Below are 15962 nucleotides of genomic sequence, written 5' to 3' on the forward strand. Positions count from 1 at the left end.
AACCTCTATCAGGACTGACTGCCTTTCCACTCTTCATGCTCTTCAATGCCCTCCTCACTTCATCCTGACTAATCTTTGCTACTTCCTGGTCCACAACAATCACCTCTTCTAGTCTTTTAGTCTTTTTTTTCTCTCTCATTTTCCGACATTCATCAACTCTTCAAAGTAAACTTTCCATCTTCCCATCACACTACTGACACCTGTCAATAGACTTCCATCCCTATCCATAATCACCCTAACCTGCTGCACGTCCTACCCATCTCTGTCTCTCTGTCTTGCCAACCTGTATAGATCAGACTCATCACTCTATCTGACACTCTTTTTACCTCCAGGTCATTCCTAACAAACTCCTCCTTCAAGATAACTCTTACTCCATTTCTCTTTGTATCTACACCATGATAGAACAGCTTGAACCCTGCTCCTAAACTTCTAACCTTGCAATCTTTCCACCTCGTCTTCCACCTTCATCCTCTGCATCATGTCAACCAACTCTCTACCTTTTCCAACATTCAACGTCCATACTCTCAGTCCTATACTCTTGGCGTTCCTCTTGTCTCTCTTCCTACAAACACACTTTCCTCCTCTCCTTCATCGACCAGGATATGAATGGTAATTGCATATACATCACCTGTCAGGTAAAACAGGATTTGTACGTTCCAACCAATGACCGCGGCACCTCCTTCAGATGTGTCTGTGTAGGTAATCAGTCATCCAGTTCCAGTGAAATAAAAAAAAATTAAACTGGCTTTGCTTTAAGTTTGTCAAAATATGTCATGTCAGATACTATTTGTCTGTAAACAGAAGCAGATATCTGAGTAATGCGTACATAAAATATTATAATATTTTGCTTTATTCTAATTGACTTTATGTACTAAATCCTTTATTTTAAATTATAAATTTATAATTAACCCCACTTACATTTGTTGCTTCTCTTGACATCAGAACAACATATCTGTTGGGACAACAAATAAATCAACAGAAAATGAGCCAAATGCTTCAGTGCATCACTAGATTCTGTATAAGTAGCATAAGTATCATATCTGCAAATATTCTAAATACTATATGAATAATACAGAATTCTTACACATTATGAATGTTACCCTGATATCACCTGAGTGTACTTACATTTAGTACATGCAATAAACTTCAATATTTACATCATGTTTGTGACGTTTGTTGCCGTTTTCTGAACTGTGTTGTGCTGCCCCCTGGTGACAGTGAATAAAAAAACATATAGTCTGTACCGTATATTCCTGGTTTTTCAATAAAACCATAATTTAAAACATACTGGAAACATTTTATTAATATTATATTATTTTCCCTTCAATCACAGCATTGTTCTGTTTCGTACATTATTTTGTATGTTAAATATAGTATTTCTACAACTAACAGCTATTCTTATTAATTTTGGGGCGGCAGTGGCTCAGGGGTAGAGCGCGCGGTAGAGTGGGTTGTCCTGATGGGGGATTCGATTCCCAATCCCGCCCAAAAACACCTGGAGTGTGACCTGACAGTGGGAGGTTTCAGCTTACCTCCAGAGCACTGAGGCGCCCTTGAGCAAGGCGCCACCCCCCTTTCACAAAATGACTCATTTGGGGCGCACCATGAAGGAGCTGCTCCCCACTCTACCTCCTATTCCTTGTATGTGTGCTACAGGGGCTTTTACTTACTAAAATGTATGTATGCATGTGTTTGATCCACTAACCAGAGTGTGCTTTCTGAATTTCCCTTCGCGGATCAAATCAGTCAATAAAATGTTTTAAAAAATTAATACATGTATACATACATTATATGTATACGTACGTATATGTATAGGTACATATACATACATATACAGTACATATAGGTATACAGTACATACATATACAGTATATATACTGTACCACACACAAATGTGCACTATATATACAGTAAATTTATTTTTCTCCATTTTAACATAACTGAATGGCTGTCCATTACAATGGGCCATTGTATTCAAACTGTATCATGACACAATATGTGAAGTTTTCATATTTCACAAGATCTCAGTTCAAATGCTTGATTAAAAATCATTACATAAGTTCACAATGTTCTACGGTATTCAATGTACTATGTCCATCTTTCAAATTAAAATGTCATTTTCTTATAAATTTATTGGACATTTAAAAGTACAAAGAAATGCAGAAGATAAAATACCTTTACTCAGGCCTCCATTCTCTCTGGGTTAAGCTGTCTTTTAGTGTCTCTTGCGAATAATCCATTCAAAACTGTACTGTGGATTACAAATTTGTAGTAGTATTAGTAGTAGTAGTAGTCATAGTAGTAGTAGTAATAGTAGTAGTTGTCGTAGTAGTAGTAGTAGTAGTAGTAGTAGTAGTAGTAGTAGTATTAGACAATGAGCCAAAACGATCAAATGTCTTTCTGGTTTAAACTTATACTTCACACCTATCAATGATTATTTAGTTGTCACTTTGTTATAAATAGAATTTTGCTGAATCACACTGTTAATGATAATAATGACATTTTAAATTTAATTAAAGGCAAACAGTATACATTTGTGAAAGGTATGTTTGTAAAGTTAGGCTGAGCTGAAAAAAAAATCAACAGTTTCATTGGATATAAATGTATTCCTCGTAACAGTGACATAATTACTATGTTGTGGTTTTGGTTGCTCAAAATGTTGTTTGTTTTCAACTTGTAGATTACTCCCTATCGAGATACATCTTAATAAAATAAATAAATAACATAAAGAAGCAACAGCATTACACTGATCATCAAATGACATTAACTTTTAGTGCAAGTAAATGAGAATACATCTCTCTGCATTTAATCAAAACTTTAAAATCTAGAATGTCAACATGATTGTCCATCATGGAAGATTTAATCTATCTAAATCTAGACTTGTGATACGTTTTTAAAATACAATGATGTTGGGAGAAAACCTGTAAAACTGAATGCATGAGCACTGAACACTGTTTGTATTTGTATGGTATGTATGTCACACTGTTTCAGCTGTTAAATCAATGCGATTTAACATTTACATGATTTCATGCAACAGCTGTCCAAAATGCATAGTACTTTACATTACATAGTAAATAACAAATCCCTTACCTGTCCAACATTCAGTGCCTGAAGGTAAATAGTGTTTATGTCAAATGCCTCTTGCATTGCATCCTCCCTGATCTTACCTCTCCAGTGACCACGGCATGAGGTGAAAGCTGTTGCAGACAGGGAGCACACTTATATGTAGTACCTGCAGCACTGCCAGCGTGCGACCCTGGACCAATAGGAAGAAAACATGTGCAAAGGACCATCTGCAATGGAAAAACAAATCCTGTAAAGATTTTGTGGATTTTGCTGCATGGGGGAATGGTGTCCAGCTGCCCAGAGTCTTAGTGACAGATTTGCTTTCGCTTCCACTCACAGGCATGTTCAACTGTGTCCTCCAGTGGCCTTAAATATGCCTTAAAGACTCTGGCAATGCAGCTCAGGAATGAATGTATCATGATTTAAATCTGATAAATTCTTCATCCTCCACAGATATTCCGGCAGTAATTGACTGTTTAAGTAAGAACATGTCTCACAATCGATTACTGTCATCAAACATTCTGACTCCTACAGAATAAGGACAATGAAAAGTTTTGGAATAATAGTTTGAGGCCAACTTTGAACAAATTAAGCGCTAAGCAGTGAGTCAAGAGCTCATGTTCAGCCCTAAAATATTCAGAACAATAAAGTCAAAAGCCTTCGCTCTTACATGAGTTAACTTGTTCTAATCTGTGACACTTGTAATTTTTATTTCTGTTTGCTTCATTTCTCTGCTTTAAACTTCATGGAGCAATAAAAAAGCACCACGAAGAATGCAGCAATGCTGGTCTCAGTAGTGAGCTACTATATAATTGCTTGAGTTGCTGTTTGATTGGTTCGACATAAGAATGCACCATGTGATTCAATTGTTCTCAATTTCAAACTACTATAAAGCACTGATTAAAACTGGATTAATTTATCAACTGTCGTATCAGAATAGTGTTTCCCAGTGATATCTCCTCTTTTTATGACCTTGTCTTATATTTTTCATCAGTTTTTCAGCAGTAAAACAGAGGCCATTACTCACTTCGGGACTCGAAAGACCATCAGTAAATGTAAGATTATATGAATGTATTTACATCGGATCATATTATACAACCTTGGCAGTATAATGTTTTCGACTAGTAATAACAGCAACAGTAATAGTAATAGTAATAGTGATAGTAATAAGAATTAGAATAAACCTTACTAATCATAGCTGTGATTTTTTTCAGGTGACATTCAAGACAGCTGTTATCATACTGTACCTTCATACAATATAAAAATGCACCAGTGATGAAAACACAATGACGACTTGATGACCACACAGTAAAGCTGGTTTTAACCTTTGGATAATTTGTGTTGCAGGATATTTAACTTCTTGGCTTTTTGCAGCTTTTGGTGCATGGTTAGCATACTTGGGTCCGTGTTCCCACTGTATGCTACTGCAGTTGCCTTGTTAAAGAGATGCTGGCTTATCCCCATGAAGAATACACATGCTTTCACTCCTCCATCCCTCTACCTCCGTTTTTTTTTATGCTGGTGTCCTACTAAAAATATTAAGCAATATTAAGCACTTGGCTACGGCCACTGCTAGCTATCGCTAGCTGATACTACCATGTGTATGTTTGTATAGATATCCATCCAATGTTGCTGTGTTGTTTCTTATCTTGTGCAGAGTTTTGGGACCCTGGTGCCTATCTTAGCTGACACTGAGTAACCCTGCAGAAGTCACCAGTTCACTATAGGGTCACTAACTAAGACAAACTACTTTGGGCAATTTAGAGTCATCAATTCACATATAAAATATGTTTTTGAGGGTGGAAGGGACCCAATGGGAACCTATCAAGATAAGAGGAGAAGGAGAAAAGTCCCAGGTCCCCATGTGGGTTTGAAGCCAGGACCTGAGAAACTGCTTCACAGAAATGTACTGCACAAACGACAGCCTTTACGATCTCTAATGAGCCACATAAAGCGAGATGCCTATCCGGGTTTGGAATGCAGGCCATTAGTTTGACACATGTGTCTTTCATGATCCAATAAGAGCCGTGGGCTCTCTGGATTTTCTTCTCCACCTCTTATCCCCTCTGATTGATAATCTTGAGTGAAGCCTCTGTTGGATCCTTTCTGCTGTCAGATGAGGCATATGGTCCCAGCATCTGTGGACCTATTTACATCCAAGATTTCCCTGCTTGGCTGCTACAGTAGTAGCTACAACAGGAATAAAAGCCAAGACTTTCATTGGCAAAATCAGATTTAACCATAGGCCATATGTTCTCAATGGACTCCTGCCTCTGTTAAGGGCACCAACTGTTCATACTTTGACTCAGCTTTCATTGCTATTGTAATGGTTTGTTAGTTTCTGCCAGAGAAACAACTTAGTTGGAACAAAATCAATCATTTTGTTTAAAAATTACTGTTTGTCTCACTAACTACATCCAACCTTTCAAAACGTCTTGTATTTATTTGCCCTACTATAAAGTTGTAATCCGTCCACAATGTCATGCTGGACCTTCAAACAGCAGAAACACCAAGAACCACAACGGAGAACTTTCTCAGCAAGAACGGCTGTTATTCACCTCTACTATATGTAAAAGTAGCTCCGACAATATGAAAGGATAACACATGGAACAGCTTTACTATCACCATCATAGGTTAAGAAAATTATTTTTTAAAAATTATCAAGAGATGAGACCCTGACTGCTGTCCTGTGTATGACGAGGAATGAACACCAGTGCCTCCAAGTTCTTGTTAAATACTGTCCACACAAATCCTTAGTGAATGGAAGGCAACTGGGATAAGACCAGCTTCCTCGCAACCCTGCAAGGGTAAGCAATGGATGGTTGGAGTACAGCATACACACACAGAGTACTGTATGCACATCTACCAAGTCCACCTAAACAATTGCAGAAGAGCCCTTCGGATCATTTCTGTCTACAAAAATAAGCTCTTCAATGAATGAATGAATGAATCAGTCAATCAATCAATCAATCAATCAATCAATCAATCAATCATTTTGCATGGTCAATACCAGTGACAGCATCAACAGCGAACACACAAGACTTTATCAGAATCCAAAATCTGTTAACTTCTCTTCGTATCTTGTGGACACGCGCGCGCGCGCACACACACACACACATACAACATACACACACACACACACACTCTCACACACACACACACACACACACACACACACACACACACACACACACACACACACACACACACACACACACACACACACACACACACACACACACACACACACCGGTCCTGGCTTGCTGACTGAAATCCACTCCAGGGTTTCTGGTGGACTCTGAGCGTCGAAGCGCCGCAATCCGCAGCATCCCTACACGTAACCAGCCACACACGCTATCCGAAGAGCTGCTATGAAGTTACACTATTAAAGTAAACAAAAACATTTATAGACACTTTATCCCAATAACTTCATAGGAACACGCTTTATATAGATGGAGCGATGAGCATGCAAGTATTTTAGAAGTGCTTACGCGTAATGCCTTTTTATAACTTCACTATGTCGCTGAAACTAGATTTGAATTTATATGCAGGGAAAGAGGGATGAGCGCAAAATATTTCTGCTTGGGTGGGTAACGTGTGGTTCATGGTAATTTTGCAGCGTGGTCCTTTTTTTAAGAAAAACAAAAAGTGAACTTCCTGTTTCGGGGTGGTCCACAGACTGGGGAGAAAGAGAAAGGGTGGGAGGAGGATGGAGGGAGGAAGAGCAGGGGGTGCGCATTCCCACATTGGCTGTGGAACCGACTCCGGGGCGCGTTGCGGGACTCCATAGCCGAACATGGGGTTCACATTTGTCACCGTTTGCGTAAAGTGAATGTGATGTGAAAGAAATCAATAGTAAAGTGCGTTTTAAGGAGGATAACATGTCTGTATGTGTGTAGAGTCAAAACGTCTCCATCCGAGCGCGTCCGAAACAGATAAGACAACGGAGAGTTTTTCTGGAAACGCAGTTTTCCCAACCCGTGGACACTTGGAGCTCTTTCAGCGGCTCTGGGGAATCAAGTCAAGAGTTTGATGCTGAGTGTTCTTTAGACTGGGGTAAGTTTGGCTTATTCATGTCCTCGTTAAAAAGCGTATTTAAAGTTTTCACTGTGGTTGGGACGTTTTTGATGTTTTGTTGAATTATTTCACACCAAATGTTATTTCTGGTTTGGGGGGGGAAATTGTAGATTTTGTTAAGGGGGATGTTTTTGTTTTGGATCCATCCCTCCAGGTGATTGTGGAAGGTTTTTACAGTATTATGCGTTACCTCAAGTTAAATACGTTACTCTTACGTTTCAACCCAAATATCATCACTTAACGTCAATTCAGAATGAATAGTACACATTATCTTACCATTCTGTCCCTGAGGTACTTTGCGCGCTGGTTAAACGCAAACGAGCCTGGAGTCTTGTCTTTTTTTGTCCATATGTGGAGCGAAGAATGTGCTGGCGCGAACTTCAGCTTGTTGGAGTTTGAACATCAGAAAGTTCTTCCCGTTAGACGTGCGTCTTTCTTCTCACTGCGTCTTCCGTTAGACGTGCGTCTCTCACTCTTATTTGGGAATTCTGTCTTGGAATACATCTTAAAATCATCTGGCACAGCCGAGGGGCGAAGGACCTCCGAGCACAGCTGTTTCTTGTAACCTGAAATACTTGAGGTGCCACTATCTTTTCCAAATGTGAGTCTGTCAGGACAACAAAATCATCACTGAGCCCAGTGTGAGTTTTCAGGAGGCAGAAAGAGCATTAAATGTCCACAGACTGACAAATAGCGATTCATTAACTTACTGAACCCGATTTTTTTTGCACATTTGTCATGCATTCAAGCACTCACCAATCTGTAATCTGACAAAGATTGTTGCATTCAGTGTAATTATCCTTGTAAGAAGCTACTGTAGCTGTTAATGTAGGAAGATTAGAGTGTAGGCCCTCCTGTAGGGGCCGTGGACTGAAGAGTGTTAGCACAGGACTCAATAGAACAGCCGAACACTTATTTATTCCAAAGTGACAGTGAGAAGTACTCAGCACACAAATTCACAACCTCTCCAAACACTATTTACACAGACACACTCACACACACATAGAGATGAGTCTTAATAACTCTCCAGAAGCACGAAAGGCATAGACCAAAAAAAAAAAAAATCTTGCAAACCTGTTTATATGAATTGACAGATTGTTATATTGTTAAATGTTCTAAATGTTTCAAGAGTTAAAAGTTGTGGTCAGAGGTTCTGGTGTTTGATGAAGAGTTTTAATTTATGTCTGTTCAAAACCACCCTGTGTGGGGCAGAAAGCTTAACACCTCAAACATCTAGCGGGATGACAGGAAAACACTACTGCATCAGCTTTTGGAGCATCTAACTGTTTCGGAGAAACACTTGGAATCATCTCAAGGTTGACATGGGGAAAGCTTTTGGAGGGAGGAAAGTGCACTTGTCCTTTGGCCACGTGTGAAAAGCTCTACAGGGTAGCTCCCTTGTCTTCCCTGGTCTTTATCTAGCATGTTAAGGCCAAAAGGCTCCTTAATGGGAATGCTTTTAAACAAATAGACCATTCAGGAAGCATCCTCCTGTCCAGTCAACAGAAGAGGACTGATCTGCTTTATCACCACCATATCAGGCTGGTGATAAGTCACTATCAAACCGAATACAATTGAATTCACTGGAATGTGTTTCTTCTCCTATTGGGTCAGTATTAACAAAGGTTGGTGGGACACTTCAGGTGGATTGTGTGGGTAAACTGCACATTATGCACATTAGAAGCAAGTTGTGCAATGACAGTTGTTCATTAAGAGATGTGTGAGAGCAAAGTCTGGATGTGAAATATGTCAACATGGAGTTAATGTAGCTCAGTCTGTATTAGTGACATGATCAACATGTGTGATTTGTTGCTGCTGGTAATGTGACACACGGGTACCAGGAGGCAGGCAGCAACAAGTGGTGTGTTTTTGTCAAGATTCCATTTTGGTCCGCTCAGCAAGAAACAAAAGTCACGTGATGCCTGCAACCCCCATCCCCATGAAACCCCCCCCTCCTCACCAACAAATCCTCCCACCTTCCAGAGAGAGGGGGGGAGAGCTGAGGAAGGGGAAGGAGAAGTGGGAGAGAGACCACCCTCACTGGGATCACAGTCCCTCAATCAGACCCTTTCACACCCTGTGAACCTGAAACAATCAGGGTTTAATAGCAGCTGTCTGTCTGTGCCGGCCTCGACTAAAACCACGGAAGCTCGCAGCTCAGAGCCGATTGGCTTCAGCCACCAGGAGGACAGAGTAGACGGGCCTGGGGATGCTCCAAAGGACACACGAGTAAAGACACACAAACATTCCTTTTTCTTTACCCCCTGCTACTTTTTTCTCTCCTGATTTTCTAGTTTTTCTGGCGCACTTCAAGGCTCATGAAGAGACAGTGTGCTCCGCCAGATCGCTGGGTCAGGGTCTGGTATTTGAAGGTTATTTTGGTTCATTGAATTGAGTTTGTGTTGGTTTCAAACTGCAGCAGGGCTTTATTCACGATGGGTATCATCATTCATCAACACTTCATGGAGATTGGATGGTATGGATTTGGGTCCTGGCTGTTGTTTCACTTGTCATCATTGCAGACATCTGAGTATCACATAAGGCCCAAATTACCATCCATGCCAGTAATTTGAATTTGTATAACATCAAATTGCAATGAAGTTTCTTTTAGATCCTCCCTCCCCTCAGAGACAGAACACTGGACACATAATACGATGCGTAAATGAGAGAGGATGACAACAGTTGGCAATGGCATTAGGTGTTCTGAAATTTTTTTATTGCATTAGCTTAAAGGAGCTTGCAATAGAAAGAGAAAATAATGCTGTCATTCTGAAAATCTTTTTTTGAAATCAGTTTGAAAGTCTTCTTCCATTAAGAAACACAGCAGACAAATTGCTGCTTTAAATGTAAAGGAAATGATCTGAGACAGTCAGGACATCCCGTAAAACATCACCGCTGAGAGCGCTGATGTTAGACGGCTCCACAAAAGCCCTGGATAATGTTCTGTGGTGACTTCAGCAGGATTAAGGTAAGCAAAATACTGTGGTTTTGGCAAATGAGCTGTGGTTACAGTACGGTTACAGTAGCTATAAGCGAGGAACACACTCTATTAAGATTATAGAAATATGTTGCTGTGGAAAAACTTCACTGTACTGTTACAGGACACAAACTCCAATCTCCTGCATAGTTACCAGGTCATACACCACACCGGCTCCGACCATATCTGTCAAGAAATTACTTGAATGCTCTGATAGTTGTTGACTGACAATAAGATGTAGTTTGTTGTGGAAAAAAATACATAGCTGACATCCAGTGACGTGCGGTGAGGTTCAAGGCTGGTGAGGCACCAATCTCATCATAATTAGATTTACAAACATATGAACCTACAATGTAGCTTATTCACCATTTAAATATTAACAGTGAGTGGGTTATTTTTAAAGTCTCAGAGCAGAGTTATTTACACATACAAACTGTAACACACAAATAAGCATATTTGATTAAAAAATAAGTTGTTATATTGTCACCTACATACCTGCCTCACCGCAGGTCTCTTCTCCATATTTCAGCGGTAAATGTGAAAATTCAGTGATTTTGAGTAAAAATAACCTAAAATTGGTGATGTTGAATAGAAAATAACTTTACAATACGCATCGCTGGATAAATATAACCATTTCATTTATTTCTTTCATTTTTCATTTTTTTTCTGTCATTATGGCAGGTGAGGCCGTACCTCACCTGCCTCCCCTGACCACACGTCACTGCTGACATCCTACCTTGACGACAAAAATGTCAACAACCTTGACGTTACTGAACTAAACATCCGAATCAAAGAAATATGGATGAGAATCAACTGATTCAAAGTACTGTAACTATAGATATATACAGAACTGATCAAACTGACTGTACAAATGAAAGTGAGACCTTTTTTTATGGGTTCATGTTATTTAATCTCAACTTTATTCCTGTTGATGAGTTTGAGTTTGCATTGATCCAGTATTGATTGTCGTAAAAACCTGTTCATCCATTGACCTGAACTAATAGTTAGCAGTAGAATCTAAATATTGATCACAATCCCTGGCAGATCCAATCAGGGAATGATTACATAATACAAAAAGTGAGTTGAAGAAAAATATGATGCAATTATAATTTAAAAAAGGAGACAACTCCGTCATTAATCTAATCCATAACATTTGACCACAGGTCAGAGTTATTCTCATCAGTCATGGGACCCCCTGTGGTGTCTCTATAACATAATGTTATAGTCACACGAGGAGCAACGGGAACCATTTAGAATGACGCTTGCTGTTCTTTATTTTTTCGGATAAGCCCATGCCAGAGGGAATATGTTTACATGTGGGATGCAGACTTAAAATGAGACTAACAAGCGGAGTCCACCCCCCCCCTGCTTTGAATGAGGGTGGCGGTTCATGATACGTTAGCTTGTGTGCATGTGTATAAAAGCAGTTAGGCATGCTAACTGCTAAGTATCGTCTCATGTGGTTGATATTAGAAATCAAAGTAGTGCTAATAACATCCAGGTGAGAGTGTGAATAACTTTCATATGCACAAACATCCCACACAGATCGTACTCACTTCCTACTGTTCCATCAGTTGTAACAGCGGGTTTGTGTTTGGGGTTGGCTGTGAATGACAAACATCAGCAGGAAGACAGGAAAAAAAGTTTGTGAATTTGAAAAAAATGAGATCAAGCTGCTTGATCAGATTGATAGAAGTGACGTGATCGCTGCTGATTGGAACTTAAGTTGATTAATTAATTGTTTGTGTGTGCAGGTGAGTGTATTCTGGCATGATCTTGAACCTACATGTGCGATTGTCTTTAGCTGCTCCTGTGTTTCAGTGTATGTCTTCTCAGCCACCGATGACTCACGGTGCGTTCTCCTGTCTGCAGGCAGACAAGCAAGAGGAGGCGATGTTTGTTATTTCACCGGGTTTCCATAGCCACGGTGAGTTCGGGTGCTGCCGTCATTGTTATAATTACAACATGTGATAGTTGCCATCCTCACCGCCCGCATCTCTCTGCTGTCCACCTATAAGAACTCTCAGGCCTGTGTTTCCCTTACACTGTGGTATCTGAGGTTTGGATTTTTTAGATATGATGAGGCCTGGAAGCTTCTTGAGTTCACCAGCCCTAACCAAAAAAAAAAAAAGGGCCTCTTAAATCTCTACTGAAGGCATTGTTACTCTTTATACCATCCCCAAAATGGTAACCTCTCATTTTAACTTTGTGTAGAGAGATTACATTACTCCTCCGTAATGCTTTCTATGTAAGCCGCTTCATTTCAAGCACTGTTTTACGGGATAGGCAACCCCCAGTTACATTTTACAACTGGAATAATTATTTCCGAAATGAGTGAGAGAGAGAGAGAGAGGCAGCATTTGAGAGACTCACCCTACAGTTTGAGAACGAGTTTGGATCCACATCCAGGTTTTGTGTTTTTATAGACTGTAACACTATTATCTGAGATGAGATAACATCCGAAGATCCTTGGCTCAGCAGATGTTCTTGGATAGCTTGCAGTTTGACATTCCAGGCTCTATCCATGATGTATACAGATGGAATCCAGATACGTTTAGTAAGAGAACATGAATTTCTGATCATTGGTAGGGCTGTATGCAACACACTTGTGCACAACGATGCTACTTCAGTTCTGATAGTGACTAACACCGTAGTGCTGATAGGATGTGGAATACCTGAGGGCCTCAGGTATCAAAGGGCCTGTGATATCAAAGTGATGTTTTATTGTTCTTGAACATCATTCTAAGAAAATATGACACAAATCTGAATGTCAGGCCAGTAAAAGATATCCAGCTATAAATTTGACCAATCATTCAATTCCACGTTTGCGTACTCTGAAATAAGGATTCCCCTCAGTCAATGCTCACAAAGAGTACAGTTATATAGATTTAAAGTAGAGATTTTTTTAATTACATTGTGCAGTCATTGTGAAAAGACAAATTCCCAAAACCTCAAGATAAAAAGTGTGACAGTTTTCTAATTCATGTCAGATTCTTAAAGAACTAATGAGCATTTATAAAGAACCATATCCACGCCTTTAGATGTTAATAAATAGGGTATAACTGCATTTATCTCAAATTTTCCATCTTTTTATATAGCTGTATTGAAAATGAAGAACATCACTTGATGTCCCACTGGATTTTTTTTTCCACACCTGGTTTTTAAACAATGGTTGAACAAAACTTCATGTTGTTGCCTTGCATAATGTTAATGTAAAAAGAATAGTGGTCAGGCACACAAACACAAAACAAACAAACAAACATACAGCAATGAAGGCTCATTTTGTTTGTGTCATTTCTATACCAAGTGATTCTACTCAACATCTTCTTCTTCTACCTCAACTTTGGAAGCATTCCCGTGCTTTATCGTAATCCTCTGTGGCTGAGCTGCCGGCGTCTCTTTCTATTCCTGTTCCACTGATCTGTAAGTAAGTGACAGTTGTGAGAATCTACAGCGGTCTGCTGATGCCACGTTAACCAGATCAGATGCCATAACAGGAAGTTGGTCCACATGCATGGTCGTAGCACAGTGACACGCACATAACTTACTACCATTTCAAGCCAAATGCAGGCCAAGCCGTCACTGATACACTGACATGAATCTGTATGGGTCAGAGGTAACAGCGCTATCAGTCAAACGTGTCACATTCACAGGTCGGACCTGTCATCCAGCCCACAGAGCACTTTGATCGGACTTCAGGCCGCATAAGGAAACTCGCTGGTGGTTCACTGGAAACTCTGCGCCTTCATTTATAGTTTATACGTTACATGTGTTCATAGCCTTTACAGCAAATCTTACTTCAAAGATAAGCATGTATAACTACAGTGAAGTCAAACAGAGTAACTGTACAGTGCATGATTAACAGAAATGATAACTTGTTGAAGGCCTAAACTGAAGTGAATTTCTGTTTTTATGTAACATTAATCTTTGTCATAGCTCTGTTTTCTGTGGTCTGGTGCAACAGGAGAAAACTAGCGGTGTGCTTTGTGGCAAAGCAAAAACTAAATAATCAGGAAAAAACAACTCACTAGATATAATTAACCCAGCAAAACCTTGACATCGTCTCCTTTACGGTAGGGAACAAAAGACAGAATTATTAAACTATCTCACCAACACAGAAAAATACTGTTCCTCTGCATTTGCTGCATATTTTCAAGATGAATTAGGTCTTTACAAAAATAATATTATTGGCACATGCTGAGAAAGAGCTTTCTATTTTCATTAACAGTGGAATTTGTTGGAAAGGAAAGAAGGGCAGAGGAGAGTAAAGGGTGAATGAGAGAAACATTTCAGAGCGAGTGTGGAGGAGTGAGAGACATGCAGATTGTTTTAAATCCACAGCGAGTCAGGCTCTCAAATTTATGCCCATGGGCTGCTTCTTGGGTGGGCTGCAGGGAGGAGCTGCAGCAGGGGAAAGTTGTCGACTCCAGACTGCTCGCCTTGCACTGAAGCTTGGCTTTTCCTGCTGGAAGACATTTACAACTCAACCGACCTGACTGGCTGCCTGGCCCTGCCATGTTTGACTTAAACACACCGACTGAATTTTTTTACCATCTCGTGAACCATTACGGTTTCAGTGTTTTAGATGGTGTATGTTATTCTAATTGTGTTTTAAGTTTGCTGCATGCTACAGCTTCACACCTGCGGGAACATAAAAGTTTCATGAGACATTTTGCATGTTCCTCTTCCTTTTTTTTGATTAGAAATCAATTTTAATGAAATTTTAGGAACTTACATGAATTTATTCTAAGGAGCAGTTTGGGTTACTGTAGAGGCAAGACGAAGACAGTTCACGTCTCTACCCAAGCATAGAGATCAGACAAGAGCTGATATGGCTCCTCTGTATTTCCATGATGTTTATGAGGGAAACTGTCTCACTGAGCTACCAGCTATCAGTCACTGATTTGTCGGTACCGTCAGTTTAACATTACACCCTTTAAAGATGCAGAGTCATTTAGTGAATGTTCCAGTACTGGTATTTCTGATATACATTATGCTGCCTGACTTGATGAAACGGTCTCAAGCATTATGCACCAGTTTGTATTCTTCTCATTCTGGTTCGTACATTGAAAGGCCTGCTCATTACTGGATCCATCTAACTGTTTGGAAACAGGGAGGTTTCCTTTCCCTAACAGCGCAAGACAAAATCCACAGCAAAGGGATGACATCAGCGGCATGTAAAACAGCTCGCTGGTGGAGCAGTAATCTAAACTTCAAGTTTAAAGGCTCTTGGTTGATTCATAATAATGTACTGACACACAAGCATGCATACACACATGTTCATGCATGCAAACACACAATGGAAAAAGGTTTGTTGAATGTACATGTTAGTATGTCAAGTTGTTATATGGAATAAAAAATAATCTTGTTCCTGATGAATATTTTTAAATGTAGTTTACTTTTATTTTTAGGTATTAGTTATGTATTAGTAATGTTTGTGGTCATTTTAGACTTTACTCCGGTGCAATGTGATTGCAGTACAGAGAAGACAATCTCTGGGAAATTTCACTTTATTTTTGTACCCTATGTCCACCAAAGGAAGCAGATAATGGTGACAAGATGGTTTGTAGATGTCATAAAGGTGTGCACCTCAGTATTGATTTATAATAATAAGAATAATAACAACACAGTACTACTTTACTCTTTTACATTTGAAACAAGGCTGTTTTGTCTTTTTGCTCAGATTAAACTGTGACAGAGCTTATGGTCCATTTGCTTCGATTTTTTTGTCAAGTCTGTCCTCAGTCCACATTTTAAAATTAATTTTAAAAAGATAAATATTATTTAACAACACATAAAAGTCTATTTAAATAAATAGATCAGAAGTTTTCAGATTTTAGTT

General features: G+C 39.5%; 1 protein-coding gene and 1 long non-coding RNA gene across 4 annotated transcripts in view; one reads left to right on the forward strand and one right to left on the reverse strand.

Moving 5' to 3' along the window:
* Window positions 1-2175: 2175 nt before the first annotated feature.
* On the reverse strand, window positions 2176-7696 carry LOC137594965 (uncharacterized). Its single transcript, XR_011035367.1, has 3 exons — window positions 7420-7696; window positions 3091-3293; window positions 2176-2251 (listed from the first exon to the last, which is right to left on the reverse strand). It is a non-coding gene; the product is annotated as an uncharacterized lncRNA (long non-coding RNA).
* Window positions 6787-15962, forward strand: part of gli1 (GLI family zinc finger 1) — a 63379-nt gene continuing 54203 nt past the window's right edge. For all 3 annotated transcript variants that reach the window (XM_068314688.1, XM_068314689.1, XM_068314690.1), the window contains exon 1: window positions 6787-7122. The gene's annotated coding sequence lies outside the window, so the exon portion shown is untranslated. The remainder of the gene's footprint in view (window positions 7123-15962) is intronic.

Source organism: Antennarius striatus, chromosome 5 (genome assembly GCF_040054535.1).
Source record: "Antennarius striatus isolate MH-2024 chromosome 5, ASM4005453v1, whole genome shotgun sequence".
Lineage (NCBI taxonomy): Eukaryota > Metazoa > Chordata > Actinopteri > Lophiiformes > Antennariidae > Antennarius > Antennarius striatus.